The sequence below is a fragment of the Ceratosolen solmsi genome, unplaced genomic scaffold (genome assembly GCF_000503995.2).
Source record: "Ceratosolen solmsi marchali unplaced genomic scaffold, CerSol_1.0 scaffold10, whole genome shotgun sequence".
NCBI lineage: Eukaryota > Metazoa > Arthropoda > Insecta > Hymenoptera > Agaonidae > Ceratosolen > Ceratosolen solmsi.
In genome coordinates this window covers 23412749-23432343 of record NW_011948412.1, presented here as the reverse complement: position 1 = coordinate 23432343, position 19595 = coordinate 23412749, and the positions used below count along the sequence as shown (strand labels likewise).

At 28.2% G+C, this 19595-nt stretch overlaps 2 long non-coding RNA genes across 2 annotated transcripts; both read right to left on the bottom strand.

The window, feature by feature from the left end:
• Positions 1 to 4035: 4035 nt before the first annotated feature.
• Positions 4036 to 4989, bottom strand: LOC105362618 (uncharacterized). The gene is made up of 3 exons (XR_912901.1): positions 4922 to 4989; positions 4275 to 4334; positions 4036 to 4132 (listed from the first exon to the last, which is right to left on the bottom strand). It is a non-coding gene; the product is annotated as an uncharacterized LOC105362618 (long non-coding RNA).
• Positions 4990 to 6064: 1075 nt separating this feature from the next.
• LOC105362612 (uncharacterized) lies at positions 6065 to 13982 on the bottom strand. Its single transcript, XR_912900.1, has 3 exons — positions 13915 to 13982; positions 6864 to 6935; positions 6065 to 6084 (listed from the first exon to the last, which is right to left on the bottom strand). It is a non-coding gene; the product is annotated as an uncharacterized LOC105362612 (long non-coding RNA).
• Between the last annotated feature and the right edge of the window lie 5613 nt (positions 13983 to 19595).

Sequence of the window (19595 nt, the reverse complement as noted above, 5' to 3'; positions counted from 1 at the left end):
AATGAACGATTATAATCAAAGCTATTCTGGTCTATAATTGAATATATATAATAAATATATTGTAATTTGTGGATCAGCACGTTCAAATTATTGATTATGAAATAAACAATTAGAAATCCATTTATCATAATCCAATGTACTTTCCACTAACCTAGTTTACTATAATTCGTGTTTATGTTATTCTAGCCGTGAATCATCCAGTTAAACTATATATACTTATTTTATACACGTATACATAATATACATAACAGCTATTTGTAAAATAAAAATAAAAATTAATTTTAATAAATAAACAAATATTATTTAGTATAAACATACATAAAAATATTTATTCTTCTATATTTAATAAAATATAGCTATTAAGATAGAATGCAGAGACGATTGCGATGACGCATGCCATAATATGTTTATAAAAAGTAAGTTAAATAATTATCATGATTTACTAGTACTGTTATTATAAAAATTTTTACAATTAAGATATATACAACTATAACAATTCCTTTAAAATGTTCAAATTCAATTCTATTCTTATTTATATTTTTATATTTTATATTTATATTTTTTTTCAGAACGGAGGTCTACGAAGGGAACAACAGCAGAGAAAGTATATGGTGTTTGGCGTCCAGTAATAAATAATACTATTTAATTGCAACATGTAAATATTGTTCTGTATGTGTCACAAAGTAGTAATTGATATTATTCTTAAGAATATGAATAAATGTAATTTAAACTTAAGGTGTTGTGTAATATATTAGGTATACTATTACGTAATATCCTCAGAATTACTTTTCCTTGATGTTCGTATATAAATTATTGTAATTAAATAAACAAATACAGTAATATAAATAAGTAAATTGTAACCAACAGATTTCGTTAAAAAACATAAATCATCAATTATTCTTCGATTTTTAAAATACATTAGTGTTCGAGATTCAGAGGATTTCTCGAATGTTATCATTTACGGAAAAATCCTAATGGCTATTGTACAAAATGTGTCCGATGATCCGGCTTGTTCACCAAATCCGGTTAGAAGAACCAAAACGTTTAGAATTAAATCAGAGACCACGTGATATTATGTGGTAGAGGTGTGCGGGTAAGAGGAAGGGATAGCGTATTAAATTCAATATTAACACATCTGTTTGTTCTGCTGTTTATCCCGTTAATTTCCAAATACAGGAATAATTCTTGTTGCTGATATCCATCGATGAATTCTTGGGTTCTGAGCAGATCACACTTGGCTTTAGCATGCACCTTAACCAGAGGTAGGAAAGTTGTAAATTTCCTGATCCTCTTGACGTAGTGCACAGGTGCTATTCCCTGGGAAGTGAGAGATTGTAAAGCTCTTACCACTTCTTCAAGTAGAGCCGCATGATGTCTCTGCGATTGCTTCGTGCGCTGGAGGCACGTGCGCTTTCGATGTTTCTGCAAGATGAGCGCTGAATGACGCGAAGACGGATACATTATGCGTGTGAGGCACTAGCTCGATTTTCCTTCAGTACAGGCAATAGAATTAGTTAACTACCTTTGTTAAGTACCTTTGAAGCGGCATTAATCCTTTAAGTATGCTCAGTGACCTGGCTCCTAGAGAAACCTTGATTGGGAGATGATAGGTATGACGCCTTGAGTATATGAGACTACAAACGAAGACTAGTCTTGGATTTAGCTGAGAGAACTTTGCCACGTCCTTCTTCTATGAGGACTTCAACGTAAATACTTGTATTCGGACTTTGATGAGCAAACTTTTTTTCTTCTTCATTTTTCTTTGAGCACTTCAACGTGAGTGATTAAATCTTATGGTTGTCCCTCTTAAATACAGTTTACTGATTATGGTGTCCACTTGGGATCCCTTCCCGTTTCTTGTGTCCAATCAAAGAGCTTGCGGCTTATAGAGCGAGAGCAGCGACTCTCGCGGCATCGCCTTCAATCATGAAGCTCAGCCTTCTCTTGGCCTTCGTGGCAAGAAGAGCTTTCGATCTAATTGTCCTCGACGCGCCTCTGTCGGTCGCATGACAGACTTGACAACAGGGGTGGGGGCGGTACATACCGTTCGATTTTAGATTTTGGGTATAGCGATTCTTTCCAGCTGCCTAATGAGTTCGGTTTTCCCGAGCCTAACGACTTGTTTTGCCAGATGTTTAATGATACTCTTGCCAGATGTTTTATGGCATGGGAAAGGTTCTCGCAACCTCGAACAGCTATCATTTTAAGGAAAGATGTCAAGGGTTATAATTTTGGGGAAAAAGATTCGCCGGTCATAGCTTCTATGAAAATTCTCCAATGGTCGTTGGAAGTTCGGAAAAGCTGGTACATCCGAAATGATACAAGCGCACAATGGTTTCCATTGTTTCTCGCATCATAGTCGCACCCATTGTTCTAGTGCTATGATCGACCGTTTGTTATCAACAAACAAAGTTGTCGCGTGGATATTTAAGGCAAACGCATCATGACATAAGCGTTACTCAGTAATGAGCCAATCAGTCAAGATTCATATTGCCAAACAAAGTTACGGAAGCAGTCGCAAGCCTTATAACCAATACTAGTAACTCTAGCTCGAGGTCATCTAAGACTTTCCTCATATGCAGTAGCTGCCGAAGGGCTTTTACATACTAGGTGCAGTCATTGTGAAGGCCTTTCTCATCCTTCCACACCTCAAGAAAGCTTGGAGGAGACCAGCAATCACCAGTTACCACCACGTGACACTACACGAAGAAGTGTCAAGTCTCACTTTTCAGTGTAGTACTTCACTACCAAGCTAACTGTATCAAGAGGATCCGGAGATTTACGACCTCCTACGTCTACATGTAGTGCATGCTGACACCACGTGGCAACAAAAAAGAAACAGCAAGATCTCACAGTTTCAGATCGTCAACATAGAATTATTATAGCACGAAAAGCTGATGTGTTAAATACTGAATTAAAGTGCTACCCCTTCGAATTGCCAACACTTTTCTCCCACCACACAACTGATCGCCATAGCCTAATTCTAAACAGTATATATAATGCGAAGACATGATTTCAAGAGAAATATATTGTATTATTATCAGAGTACATATTTAATAGTTTTTTATTCATATAATGTCCGTTTTAATACCTATTTATTAATTTTATTTTTTATAATAATATTACGCAAGGAATATTGCTCCTTATAATATTTATAGTAGTGCGTGATAGTTAGTTATTGCGAGTTTCAGCTCCGTACTATTATTTGTAGAACATTCATCCAATTTCTGCTCGTAAGTCGTAATTTCATCCCGGGAATAATCAGAAAAGTTTATTTGTTATTCTTTTTGCTTTACTGACTACAATGCGAATTATAGCTTACATTGGATTTTCCTTCAAAATATGTGCAATTTATTTTACAATGCCATGAGAATGCAATTATTGACATGATTAATTAATATAGATTGTAAAATTCGGATGAAAAATAAAATATATTTTTAGGGTAGTTCAATTTGGAATATGGAAGTAATAACTTGAAAGATCTTAAAATATTTAAAAAACAATAATTTCGTCTGTGACAGAATATTAACTTTATAATCTATTGCCGACTTTTCGAGATTGTGTTGAGCAATCAACCCGATTTCAGTTCATTTTGTTCTTTCCATTCTAAAAATTTAAATTTAAATATTTTTCGATCAGTAACTCGTAGTTTCGTACTACTAGTTTTTGTGGTATACTAAAAGGAAACCGCTAAATCTTCGAAATATTTAGTGAAAAATCAATTACGAATTATACTTAGAAAATCGATTAAAGACTGATGTTATAAATGCCGTCTTTCATGAGTCATGAATTAGATAACTTTAAAATCGAAAAATCTTAGTATGAATGTTTGAACTATGCATGTTGTTTATGAGTTTTTTTTTTAATATGCTTGTATTTTTGTTAAATTGATAGTTTTGTTATTCATTTTAATACCGTTTTATATACAAATTTTTATTAAATCTTTTACTTTCTATAATCAATACAAAAATTAAGAATTTTTTTTTATATTTTCTAATTTACTTCGCTATGTGGTAATATAATTTTAATTGAGTGTGATACAATATTTATTGATTCAGTATTTAAACATTTCATTTTATCGATTGCCATATTCCATAAATTCTTATCGTTGTGTGTTTCCTAGATTTAGACTCTAAAAAATGTATAATAACGTTATCAAAATAATATAAAATGTTTATAATCTTTTATGTTTACTTAATAGTAATTTGATTAAAACGAAAATGTGCTATTTCTATGTATATTAACTCTATAAAGTCTTTTTTTTATATATTTACTTTTTGGAAACTGAAAATCACATGATTTCTCACAATCAACTCTGCACTCTTGAATGATAGCTAAAATATCGAAGCAAACAAATTAATAACATATAAATTGAGTTAGTATAATTTACACACACACACACACACGCGCGCGCACACACATATATATATATATATATATATATATATATATATATAAATTAAGAAATTAAAAAAAAATAATGAATAAATATCAAATAAAATAACTGTAAAAATGATTTTTGGAGTTATCTAAATTGAAATTATTAGTCGACCAACAAACTATATCAGCTGTCTACAATATTATCAATTTTCTTAATTTTTCTTTTTCCTGATATAGTTGGTTGTATACATATTTAATGATTTAATGATTTAATGAATGTTTTAATAATGATAGTAATTATTGATTGCTTATTGTTTTCATAATACCAAATTAAAGAAAAATAAAATTACAATGCTTTTAAATTTTTTTCTTTTTATATTTAGTAATATTTCTTAAGTGAATATAAATATATAATGACAAAAATTTAACAAAATGATAATATATATACCTAACACATCTTAATTTTTTAATTTATGCAGAATTAAAACACTAATATGCATAATTATTTTAATTAATAATATTAATCACATTTTTATCTTACTTTTACATGCATTAAGGCAGCTCTCTATTCTATTATAAATTTGAGGTTCTATAAAATATAGAATATATATAATTACATAATTTTCATATGTGAATAAATATCTTTAATTTACATAATTAAATGACGGGATGGCATGAAGGTTTATTGATAAAATTTAAATATTATTGTAACAAACATTACAACTTCCTTGATAATACATTTAAAAACAGAATAATCGTTGATTACCAAATATTGATATATTGTATAAAATTTGCTGCATTAATAAAACTAACTATACTTTTATTTGCGATAATATCAAAATTTAACAAAGCTTTAAAGAAAATACATTTTCAAACTATGAAATAAAATGATGAGTAAAGCAAGATAATTTTAATTAGCTGTATGGAGGTAGAAAGTTAGTTTAAATAGTCAAATTCTAAATAATTAGTTAAATAAAATTGGATGAAAATATTTCTAATTCCTGTTATGTATAATTATTTAAATAGTACAATAGACAGACTCGTGTGTGTAATATTGAAGTTGATGATGTTAATCTGAAACTGCTAAATCGAGCATATATTCTTGTTATCAAATCAGAATCCTTGTTAATAAATTTTGAATGATACATTATTAAAATTGTTTATAACAGTAAGTGCGTTAGATGTTACTATATTTTACACTATTTTCCATTGTTCATATTTAACCAATTTTTCTAATCAAATTAAAAATATAAAGAAAGTATTGACCACAAAACTATGTTCTACTTACTTGAAAACTTTTTCATACACGAATAACGGCACCGATACTGTATATGCGCTGGTTGCTCTAAATTAAAAAAAAACTTGCATAAATATAAAAATAATAACAATTAGTATTTAAAAAATCACTTATATATTATTATTTGGTTTTGTATATGAGAAATAAATATTAAATTTATATATACAATTTTATTTTAAATTCTGAACGACAATAAACTGGATAATTTTATTATTAAGTAATATATATTTAATATATTATAATAATGTTATAAAATAATTAAAAGAAAAAAAGTAATTATATATAGTAGTGAATAAATACATCTCTGAAACATCAATGTTTTGATACAATAAATTAAATGTATATCTTACGATTGCAGCACGCCTCACATGTGCTTTTTGTATATGTTTGTATAAGTTCTTTTGATTCTATATGAAACAAAATAAATACTTTAATCTCTTTAATTTAATAATATAAAATAAAGAATAATCTACAAGTTATTTTTTTTTATATATAATATTATTTGCGTTCGTATTTATGAACAATTTAAAATCTAACATTATCCATGTAAGCAATATATTCTCCAGTAAAAACTTATATAATTATAAAAATATTATTTTATTATGAACGTATAACCTTAAAATTAATATTTCATAAATTTAATATTTGTGTATTTAGCATTTTGGTAAAAATATAGCAAAATTTAAATTGCATTTTTTTTCTTGATATTTTTATTCAAAACCGATCAAAGTAATTTGAAAAAATACGATTTAAAAAAAAATTAACTTTCAGTAGAATCACAATGATCAATAAAAAAGTTGATTGTGTATGTGCATGAAGTAATATCTACAGATTATATTGATACATGAAAACTAGTTATATCATAATATTGTACAATCTTTATTAATTATTTAAATTAAGAACTAAATAAAAAGAATGAAGTATATTGCTTTTTGCAAGTTCAATAAATTCAATAAATAAACCATTACTTATTCGTACATATATAAAAAATGCTTAATTAATTAGATGATTTAATGATTGATGTAATTAAAAGTATTATGTTACATAATACTTTGTTACTTATGGTTTTCAAATCATTAAATAAATTTCTTTAACAATTAATATATCATTATATTTATTTATTTAATCAATTAAACATATTGAAAATATAAAATACAGTGTTAGAAATTCATATAACTTTACTTACTATTTTTTGAAGTTTCATTATACTTCTCAATACAATTATTTGTGCAATGATTCCTGCACGCAGGTAAAATGACTAAAATTAAGAAAAATACGATTTTTTAAAAATCATCTTTCAAATAAAACTTAAAAAAAATTAATTTTATATTTAATGTCATTTTTCATAGTGTATAATAGTTATTTGTAATTATTATTAAAATTATGCTAAACATTTATAATTTTTGTAAAAATTTTCATTGAATATTTATAATTGAATCATTTTTAAACCAGAAAATATAATTGGACTCACTACATGAGTGTAAGTATATAAATATAATTTCATATTTATAAAAGGGCTAGCAGAATTTCATTACGTTATTCATATATATTTAAGCATATACCATTAAGATTATAGAAGGGTTTGATTAATGTAGTTTTATTTAATATAGTTGATCGAGATAAAAGCTCATCAAATTTATATTAAAATTAAATTATTATTAGATAATTATTGGTTTTATGAAAATAAATAAACACATTTTATACACCAAGAATTTTTTTTATCTTTTTTTCAACTATATATATTATTCATTTATTGTTAATTAATTAATTTGTAGCTTACTAATATTGTTAAAAAAATACACATATAATATTCTATATATTATTTATAAAATCATTAAATTTAGAAGATTAGATTATGTTCAAAAAATAATTCCATAAATCTGACTCGTCAGCCAAACTTGCAAAATCAACTTAGAACAAAAAACCACTAGATGTGTGGGATTGTTGGGCAAGTAAATGGTTAATGCACCGATTCAATAATTAACACATATCTTTATTATTGCTGTTTATTCCATTTATTTTACTTGATTTCCAAGTTGGAATCATTAGCCATGGTGAAATTACAATGACCTTTATATTCCTTAATACTTTTGTGACGTTGAGATATATCCCTTTATTGGAGAATTAGAGGATAATCAATTCCTTATTATCTGCATATAACTGGTGAGATTATTATTTACTGTAAAAAGAAATAGGTTATAATCTATTGAATATTATCACTTTTGAGGTAATGATCGTTGTAGTGCTCTGATCGAACACTACAATCTTATTCTGTTTCACCTCAACACGTGTGCAGTTGCCTCTAAATAATGGGTCGTGTAAGAGCCTAAAATAGAGGTTATGCGGAGCTGTGCGCCACCTGTGGCGTCAACAACTTCTCGTTGTTGCGATGTGCTCTTACAGTATGGCGCGAATAGCTGTTCGTTGGAGGAAATGAAAAGCCACTGTGTGGCTTCTATTGCTGGTCTTGTTTTTTAGAGTATATTTGGGAAGCTTCACTAATCGGACTTCAGCCGTCCGTTTTCAGAGTAAACCCGAGAGATATAAAATCAGTACTAGCAGTAAGGACTTACTCGCATTGTACCGTGATTCTTCCACAATACTAGCGGTAAGGACTTGCTTGCAGTGTATCGTAAATTTTCCAGTCTCTCTTCGTTGGCTTGATGTGAAGTTCCATTTCAATAATCGTAGTTCTTAAGTTTCTTCCTTGTCTCCAAGTGAGATTACAAAGGCCTGTCCTATGCAATCTAATCTTGATGAGATCAATGTTGACTGTATATTGAATCACAGTAATAGAAAGGCAGTTACAGTTCTTAACTTCTTTCTTGTCTCCAGCTGAGATTACAAGAAACTCAGAACCTATTCTATCTAAAGCTTGATGAGATCAATGTTGACTGTATATTGAATCACAGTAATAGAAAGGCAGTTACAGTTCTTAACTTCTTTCTTGTCTCCAGCTGAGATTACAAGAAACTCAGAACCTATTCTATCTAAAGCTTGATGAGATCAATTTTAACTGTATATTGATTCACAGTCGTAGAAAGAGCTTTTACTTGACTCAGCTGAACGACTTTGTCTCTGGTCCTCCTCCGTGAGAGTAAGTCGTGACTTATCCATTCAATCACAAGAAGAATAAGAAGAATGAGAAAGAATATGTGGTGGTACATTACATTGCCCGTCTTAAATAGTTCACTGGCCCAATTTCACTTGGGATCCCTTCTTCTTTTAATTATCCAATCAGAAGTTGACCTTGGGCAGCACAATGGATTATGCAGGCCTTCATCTCCACTTCCTTCCGGGCTCAGTCCCGAATATGCTAATCGGGAAAGTGTCGTAAAGTGGGGAGGTTTTACTATTGGTCACCTCTCTTTGGTCGCCTCTCCCTTCTCTGGGACTTGGCTAGACGAAGGGTCCTCTTGGGCGTGGTCGATCTTCCAATGCGATCGACTAGATGCGGCGTGGTTAAGAACAAGGCAAACATTGTCTTAAAAAGCCGAGTGGAGGAAATGTAAGTACTCGATATTTTACGTATATCTGATACTCTATCAGAATCTACGTCTTAACAGTAAACAACATATTAGTTTTTACTGCACCGGAAAAGCATGAGCACGTTCTTAGATAAGCAAGAATAAATAAGCTAAATATTCACTGGAGTTTTCCAGATGTATTGACCATCTCGAATGTCCAGCGACCGTGAGAAGTCGTGACAAGAAATTGTTCTCGCATTTGCGAACATTCCGCCCGCCATCAGCAATTCTATTGATGATTACTTTCCTGTATAGAGATTGAGAGAACTGCTAATTTATGGGTAGGTTTTACCATGCTGGTGGCCGCTGTTTTAATTGTAACGACTCTGGTTATAGTCCATCGGTGCCAGCGTGACTTTTGTCTGGATATTCGCTTAAAGATTCTAATGGCCTTAAATTCAGCAATTGTTTTGTGATTTCTTTAACGTGAATAGCTTTCCCCTTTTTTTGTTTGTTGCCGTAGATGGGACGTTGCCTATTTTACTACGGCTTTCCATTTTTCTCACTATGTGGGTGCAGCTGGTGGATTAAATTCCATTGAGTGCTGTCCTGCGAGAGTATGGTTGCAAATTTTATTTTCCTTGAGCTTCTTAAAATTGACCCTTTTTAATTCCCTTATTTTTTACTTCTGCAAAGGTTGTATTACAGTTGAATACATGTGTGGGGGATGCCTCAGCGAGATGCGAATCGTCGAAAGGCAGCTATGAGACCTTCCTTGGTGTGGTCGCTTATAGCTTCGAGATGAACAGCTGATGTGGCAAACATACATAAAAAATAAACACAAATCCATGCCTTCTGAGTTTTGGCCCCTGATCTTCCAGGTTTTTAGTCATGGGGCTATCATAATCAACTACAGTATATGAGAATGGTCTGGTTGGCATTAATCAACATAGTGGTAGTTTGCCCATCGATTGTTGGGCTCGAATTCCCTTCTTCATGCGCATACACTATATTGAAAGAGTTTTTCTTGAGGAGTATCCTTCTTTCAATTTTCAATTGCCCTTGTGCGATTTTGTGTCTTGAACTTTTTGCATTGAAACATTGTTGCCATTTTTGTGTCGACGTGAATGGAGTATGCTGTGAGACAATGCGACATGGCCCATATGCAGGTATGCTTGTGGCCTGTGGCCGTAGGGTTTTGTGCTCGTTATAAAATTTAGGCAGCACGTGGGTTGCCTTTATCTAAAGAATTTCATTGAACCTTCCTTTGACCATTTATGCTCACCTGAGTGAGGGAAGAAGTGCTGTTGACTTTTCAACTGATATGGTACCTCTTGTTTTAGTCTTTTATGCCTAGGATTCTATTGAGGTCCCACATGTTTTGAGTTGGATATGACTAGGTTTGCCTCTTAATTGGCCTTTACCGTGTATGTCTACATCTTTGTTATTTGGCGTTCCCTTGCCGGCTTCTCTTGTGTGAAGAACTCTGGTGCGTCTTTTTTAAAAGCATTCTTGATCGGATACTGGAGTTGTTCCCTTCATATGCTTTATTTCTTGTCCGGAGATTAAATATCTCCTTTGATCCTGCATCTCTTGATGCTCTCGTTGACATATTGCTTGTCTGCGGCTTGTTGCCTTGTATAGTCACTTACACTTTCTTTGTAAGAATTTGAGCTTGTACCTTTCGGTTTTGCAGAATCGATTTTAATGTGCGCTGTGGCGCTAAAAAATAGCTTACTTGTATGAGTATGTCTATAGTGGATATACGCGAAAGCTTGATGCTTGATTGGGTCGCGGGCATAAACGCGAACTTGTACCTCTAATTGCATCGCGAACATAACGCGAACTAGTTGTCTCGAGTGTGTCGCAGACATAGACACGAACTTGTACTTCTGAGAGCCTGGCCACGAGCTTAATTGTCTTGTTCTGAAGGGTACGTGAAGCACAGAATCGAAACTACTAATGTCAGTTTTCGTAAAAGCTATAGTGTTTCTTCTTCGGCTAGTATTGCCAGTAAATAATCAGAATGATACTCACACTTCTGGGTAGAATGTGTGGCCTTGAGAATGTTGATGTGAACTGAACATACCTGAAGACTAGCGTGTTGTAGCAGTGTTGTTTTTCGTTATGCTCTCTACACTCTTGACTGTTTAAATAAATTGCTTGTTCCTCCTTTTAGTCATTGGGGATGAAGTCTCCCTTAGCTCTTCTGAAGTTGCCGGTCGATTCGTGTACAATAATTTTTATTGTTGTTTGTGACATTTATCGCAACTTAGTTTGCTCATATAGATAGTACAATGACTGCCTTATATATATTTAGATGACACAGCCTTTGGTTCCTTATAAATGCCTTTTTATCTGTGATTAGCAACTTCTTGAATTGTTGCAAGTTATCAGCAGATGATTCCTTTCAACAGTGAACACAAGTTTATTTGATTCGTTAGTTTATCCTTATTTTCATTGTGGTTACCATTTACGGTGAGGTAAAATATTTTCACAGTTTATTCCCCCTTTTGTTTTGTTTAATTATATATTTATTATACAATTTATTATGGGTGTTATAGAATTTTCTTAATATAATGTAAAGATACGATTTCTTGAATGGTTTCTTGTATAAGAGGTGTCACTACACAAGATGGTCTTGAGTTCGTTAAATTATGGTGTTGTACTGAAATTTGAGGCTTACTCCTTGGATTCCTCAAAATTTTTCAATACTCTGCCTGGAGCTGATAAAAAGTTTGTTATCTCAGTAAACGTTGGGTAGAATCTGGCACTAACGAGTAATTTTTCCAGCTGATTCCTTGTTTGTTGTTCCTGTTGTCGGATGAATAGATGAGCTCCTATACACATCCATACATCATCAATATTATGGGGACGGTCACGCTCTTCTGCATTGTTTGCGACTATCCTATTGACTTGTCCTGCTGCAACAAGAGCATGTCCGTTTGACAGTCTTTCTTCGGCAGCACTACAAGTGATTCTTATTCCACTCGCAATTGACGCTGCCATATCATCACTGTTTTCTCTTGCTTCTTTCTTCTCTGAATTTGACATTTTCTAATCTTTTTTAATTAATATTAGTTTTTACTGCACCGGAAAAGCATGAGCACGTTTTTAGATAAGCAAGAATAAATAAGCTAAATATTCACTGGAGTTTTCCAGATGTATTGACCATCTCGAATGTCCAGCGACCGTGGGAAGTTGTGGCAAGAAATTGTTCTCACATTCTCGAACAGATTATAATATATTAGTTAAGAAAGATTAGAAATTATTGAATTTTATATACTAGCAGATTTTGTAAATATTTATTCCACTGCATTGTCTTGAATAATTTTTTATTTTCTTATTTGTAAGAAAATTTCATATATTTTTATTTAAATTATACATTCATATGATTGTTTTTATATATCAAATAGTTATGGATAAATAGTGTATATACTTCATATACAATATGTATTTTAATTCTAAATATTTACATTAAATTAAATTAAATCACATTAAATTTGTCTTTCGCATATTTTTCAAATGAACTAATTTTTAATTCATTTGGACAATACTGCTACTTGTTATCTAATTTATTATTTTTTAACTCTTTGAAAGTGTTTTACATACGAACAATCTTTTTATATTATTACTGTAGATTAAATTATAAAATGAGTTAAACCTACATTAATGTAGAGGAAATACACAATAAAAGTTGGAAATGTTGAATTACAAATTTACCTTAATTAGAATATTTAAATCATAATAAAACGAAAAAAATGCATTAGAAATAATTTTTGCAAATAATTGATTTAAAATAATGTGATGTTTAAAATAACATATTGCACTAATATACTAGTTTCAATACCGTTCTTAAACATTGAGTGAAACTCAACAAATAGAAATTAAAGTATATATATATATATATATAAAGTGTTTTTATAAAAGTATATTACTAGTATTATATAAGTGTTAGTATTTATTATTTTAAGAACAATATTTAATAAAGTTTATTAAAAGAAAATTCCATCATGATAGAATCCTGTAGTTATATTGTAAAATTAAAGTATAATCGTAAAGGTGGGACAATATGTTAATGTTAATTCCTTCGATTTAAGCATTAAATATATTTTATATTATTATTTATTTAAGAAAATATGTAATTTAAATAAAATAAAATTGTGATTATTTCTAAATGAAATCGTGGAATTTGTATATTCTTTTATATAAAAGAGTTTTATATTAACTTTCAAATAATACTTTTTATTATTTTATTTAAATATAATTGAATGTTAAAATTATGTTTATCCAGTGTTTCAAAGTTTTTCTGCAATAGGTTGCATAATATTTGAATGAAGCATATAATAATAAAAATAAAACAGTACATATAAAAGATGAAGATGCATTAAACTTTTTTTTTTCTTGGACAGTATTAATACCATACAATAGTAGTTACATCTTCCTTCACTATTACTATTGTAGATTACTACTGTTAAAATATTTAAGGTGTTATAATTCTTGATCAATTAAAATAAATATAGAAATAAACTACCTAAACATATAAGGATCACAAGTATCCATTGTAATGTCATTATTTATTATCAAATAATCTGATTCGTTATTATTACAAATTAATTTAATAATATTATTATTAATCAAAATATATTTTTATATATAATTATATAATATAACAAACTAAATATAAATTTAAGTCAATTATCAATAATAATATATTAAATATAATTATATATAATTATAAAATAAATTATAATTATTAAAATATCTTACTTTCACAGTTTTCTATACACGCCTTTCTAGAGGTGACGTTTTGATTTACTAAACAATACAGAAATAATATAGTACATATTTTTATGAAAATTAAAAAAAAAATAAAAAAAATTGTAGAAAATAAAAAGTATATATTTAAAAGAATGAGAATTAATATAGGAAGATGTACGTATATTTATGTGTATGAACATATTTTACTAACATACTATCACTCAATATATATAAATATTGATGAAAGTCTTATTTAAATGTATTTAATAAAAAAAAAGATATATTATTAATATTAATTATTTTTATTGTTTTAATTTTAATTAAATTTTAATTATTATTAACAAAGCATTTAAATAATATCTAAAATATCTAAATCTTTATAATTAATATTAAGATTTCGACACATTAACAGCTTAAAATATATTAAAATATGTATTAGTTATAGTGTCATGTTTTTATAATGTAAATTTTATTACAGCCAATCATTGTTTTATCATACACTTATGGTTTGTCTTCAATATCTATATTTTTGGGTATGCTTAAAAGTTAATTGTTTTGTTATTATTTACATTAAACTACTTTTATTTATGTTAACTCACGATTTTATACAATAATTTTACCTCCTTTTTTTACTTCTGTAAGCTTATTCAGTTTTCTTTTGATTATTATCAATGTGGTTGGTCTGAAATCTCATATTCGATATTAGATTTCTTCTCGATATCAGTTGTAATATTTACCTGCTGATCAGACGTATAGCTCTAGGATCTTTTAGATTAATTAGCTTATAATATAGTTCCGATGGAGTTATAAGTGTTTCTTAAGATATTTTTGCAAGACATTTATTGGAGTTCTAACTTGAAACTACTGTCATTAGAGTATATAGATAAATGAAATGAATCCTATAGAATTAATTATTTTATGAAGAATGTTTATGTAATGAAATTAACAAATAAATATAATCTTTATTAATTTATTTTAAAATGTAAGAAAGTAAAGAAAAAAAGCAAACAAAATATTAATAAGCATTAATCAAAGTATAGTAAGAAGACAAATAAGAAATAATATTAGTTGAATTTATACATTAAATGGTGTATTATTACAGAGAGATGAACATAAATTATTTAATTTATTTTTAGAAAATTGAAATAAGAAATTAATAATCAAAGTGAATATATATTTATAATTACTTACATTCAAAACTTAAATTACAAGAATACTTGCAGAATTGTTTTCCGTGTACTGAAATATCTAAATTTTAACAAAACCTGAATTTTTATTTAATTTTATAGTAAACGATTTTCAATGATGAACCAATTTAAGAAAATTATGATATTATTATAAGATTTTTTTATGCTTTATATATTCTAAAATTTTTTATGACATTCATAAAAAGAATATTCGAGAGACAAAATATTAAAATAATAAAACTAATATTTATCTAATGAAAATTTCAGTTTATACCAATTTAAATATTCAAATTTCATAAAAGCGTTAAATTTTATAAAACTAAATATTATAATTATTTATAATTATTAAAAATATTAAATGGTAATTTATTTAATAATTTTATTTAAAAAATTTATTTTATTTAAAAAAGTACTAACAACAAATTAAGTTTAATATAAATAAATTTAATGTTTTAGTTATTATGTTCAATAATACTAATTATAAATAAATATATATATATATGCGTGTGTGTGTGTGTGTGTGTGTGTGTCATTTCAAAGTTCTTATTTAAATGAAATTTAAATCTATTCTTCAATATTATAAAACTAGTTGGGTATACTACAATAGCATATTTAGGATTCAAGCATTGCTGCTTTTTATTTTGTTTTATTTATATTTTATTTCTAATAATTGAATTTATCAAATATCGTTAAAAATATTTAATGTTTATTATAAAATTATCAATTTTATAAGATCATTAATATAATATGAATTGATGCATCTTACTGTCGCAGCAGGCAATGCAGTTTTCTAATGTATATTCACCTTTAACTATGATATAAGATAATGAATTTATTAATTTTATTTTTATCAAGATGAATTTTTGTACATTTACATACCTGTGCTACAATATATATAATAATTAATAAATAAGATATATATTAAAGACTTCATGTCTATAATGTAGAATATTATGATTTAATAATAATATTAATGTATAGAATAGAAAAAGCGTATAAAAACTAATTTCTTGAGATACAAGCATTTAATTTTTCTAGAATTTCTAATATTTTTAATAAATAAAATTTACTATTTATATGTAATCTTTTAAATGAAACATATTGTTTAATAGTTTTGTTATTCAAATATATGTTTTGATAATAAGTCAATTAAATAATACTATTAAATATTTTGAACGATTAATAAAATGATAAATAAACTATAATTCTTTATCACTGTATTGATAATTTTATTCAATTCATACTATAAATATATGGCTTATTAAATAGGTGATTATCTAAGGTCATACCAAATAAGGTAATACCAAAACAAATATAATTTCAGTCTAAACCAAAAAACTGGAAAACACGTATCTTACTGGATTTTAAAGATATAGCAGCAAGGCAGTGTAGGTTCAGATTCACGGTCAATAATGTTTGTACAATCCTCAAAAGAAAAGAAAAATTTAATTGAACCACCAATAATTTAATTAGTACATTGAGTAATGTATAATAATCTATTCTAATATTTCCGGTAGATATGAAAATAATTAATTTGCAGGAATAATTTAGATAATATCTCAACAAACAAGTTCGAGTGATGTTTTTTAATGGTTGGATTCTGAGTTCAAAGTTGTCTTTATATCAAAAACATTGATTTATTGTTTTATAAAATAATAAATATTTTCACATAAATTAACATCTTCCAATATCACCTAATTTTAATGGATTTTTTACAATAATTATAAAATGTTATTTCTATTATGTTTTCATTTGAACCAACAGATCATTTTTAGCGGCATTTGTTATATTTTAGTTATTGTATTTATTTCAGAATTCTTAATTAGATGTTAATTGTATTATTATTTATTTAATTAAAAAAATAATACGTAAAAGATATTTTTTGGAAGCATTAAAATATTGCTATGCAGAATTACGAATGGAATCAAATAAATTTTTTTAATAAAATAATGAGATGCTTACTATTATTTAGATTTTTCATATAATTAAAAATTTTTATTCAAACTACTAAAATATGACTTACGATTTTCTTAATAATTTTAAATTGTATTTTGAATGGAAAAAATTATTTATTATCTCGATTGAAATAAGTATTTGAAAAGATTGGGAAATAGATACAAAAATATAAGTCTTATATCTAAAATCGATTACTAAGTTAAATCTGGTTTCATAAACCCTTTGTTTCTATTTTCAAATATTAATACATGTCCTTGTGAGTGAAGCTGATTCATATATTGAATATGAGTATCTATATGTAGCATATAGATATAGCATATCTATATCTATAATAGCATTTTTAATGTTAACCCAATAAAATGTAATTGTTTGGAATTGTTTAAATTAAAAATAATAAATAAAATAAGAATGAAAGGTAAAATAAAACTAGTCTTTTTATTTGGTTTTCTTTAGAATATGAACATCAGGTAGAATTAACACATTTAAATTAAAAAATTATGGTATGCATGATTAAATGTCTCATACAATTCTATTTATTTACATTTTGATGTTATAAATGAAATGTTATGCTATACTTGTTTGATATATAGTTAGCCTGTTCGATTGCTACTTCAATTTTTGAATTGCACAAAATCGAAACATTTCACTATTGTTTCCTCAAACTTCGTTTTATTTCTTATTTATTCTACTCATTTATTTATTCATTATTTGTGTATGAAACAATTTGAATAGATAATTCTATAAATAAATAATAATAGATAAATAGATAATATTTAAATTAGATATTGTTAACACACATTTCACTAAATAATTAAATCCAAATTTTTTTAATTGTAACATAATTAATGTTATTGTAACTACTAGATAACAGATTTTTATTAATATGCGGATAGAAAATTATATAATTCATTTATTTACTTTTATAAAAAATAGGTTTTTAAACTTATAATTTAAATAGATTACAAACAAATTAAAGGAGTTATATTATACAAAATTTTATTTATACAAATATGTAGCATATAGTTTATTTGATTCCAAACAATATTATATTGGCAATATTTAAATTAATTAATTTAATACAATACTTTGCTAGTGATGTTGGAGTTTTCAATTTCTACCAAGCGATAATGATAAATTCAAGGTATCTTCGTCTTTAGACGACGTTCTTTCTAAAATAAATATTATTTATATTTAAATTATATTACAATATTTAATGTTTTATTCTAAATGATTTAACCTACTTATTGCAAACATTTCCTTACATGCGATTTCGCAGTTTTGTCTGCATTCTTTGACAATAACTATAATTTACGAAATATAGATTATTAAATAACATATATTTATGAAAACGATATTAAATGAAAATGAAATTCTAATCAATTTTTATTATTATTCATTCTAGTACTTTCGCTATATAATCAATTCACTGGAAAACAATGAAATGAGTTTCTCTTTTTAATTCTTTTTAAAGTGTAATGATGTTTATTATAACTAGATATTATGCTTTTATCGCTCGTTCTTTAGATGGTCTGAATAGTATCAAAATTAGTTAAGAAATAGTATCCGCATCATCGTCACAATGAAAAAATAATTGAATTTTAAAAAAAGGAAGAGCAAAAGCTTTTATTTCAATGTTAGATGTAGCTCATTATTACTTATAATTTATATGCTCAACTATATATTTTTGTAAATATGGATAACCAGTAACTACAAATTTATCGACCGTTAGCTGCTATAATAGTTTAGAATCATATTGACGCTTTTCCAGAATGTGAGCTATGGTACGTAGCAAGGATATTTAACGTCTGAGATCGAAAGTATCGAAAGGAGGTGTTCGAGATTGAAGCCAGTTTCAAGACCGCCGATTGTCAGCATCGCCGGCCTTTTAGATCTCAGATTTCTGTAAACACTTGGACGAGAAAGTCTCTATCGTTATTACGCCTTATTTTTTCTTTCTTCGAATTCTTCAACCATCTAGATTTTTCTTTCTGCGCCTCATGTAAGATTCCATTGCAGCAACGACGATGTTGCCAGCTAAGTGAGCCGCCGCGTGGATATATAAGGCAAGCATGCGACGTGCCTCGCTCGTTTGTTGAACCACCCTTGCTGAAGCTACCTCTTACTGAACTGCGCTTGCTGCTAACATCTTGCCGTGGCACGACCGCAGTGAACCAATCTAACCCTCTACCAGTAGAAGCCATGGCACGGGTTTCGGTCTGCTCTCAGCAGGAGCTGAGCAAAAGGCTTATACGGTCATTGTAATTCTACCTCTCGTTCACTCATATGTTATTACTACTCGGTGTGTTTGAGTATATACTGCGACAACGACACGTGGCCGCATGTTCGACAGCCAACTTAAAGATATATGTGCATTATTAAAGAGTCGGCAAGAACAGGTAGTGATTTAACAGTGAAGCCATTGGAATCGTAATCAAAAGGGGCACGCCAGCCACACAGCCATTCAACATGCCCTGTTGGTAGTTGTTGGTAGTTTACAAGGTACATCCCTTTATATCATTAAAATAACCTAGTCACACACGCACAAAA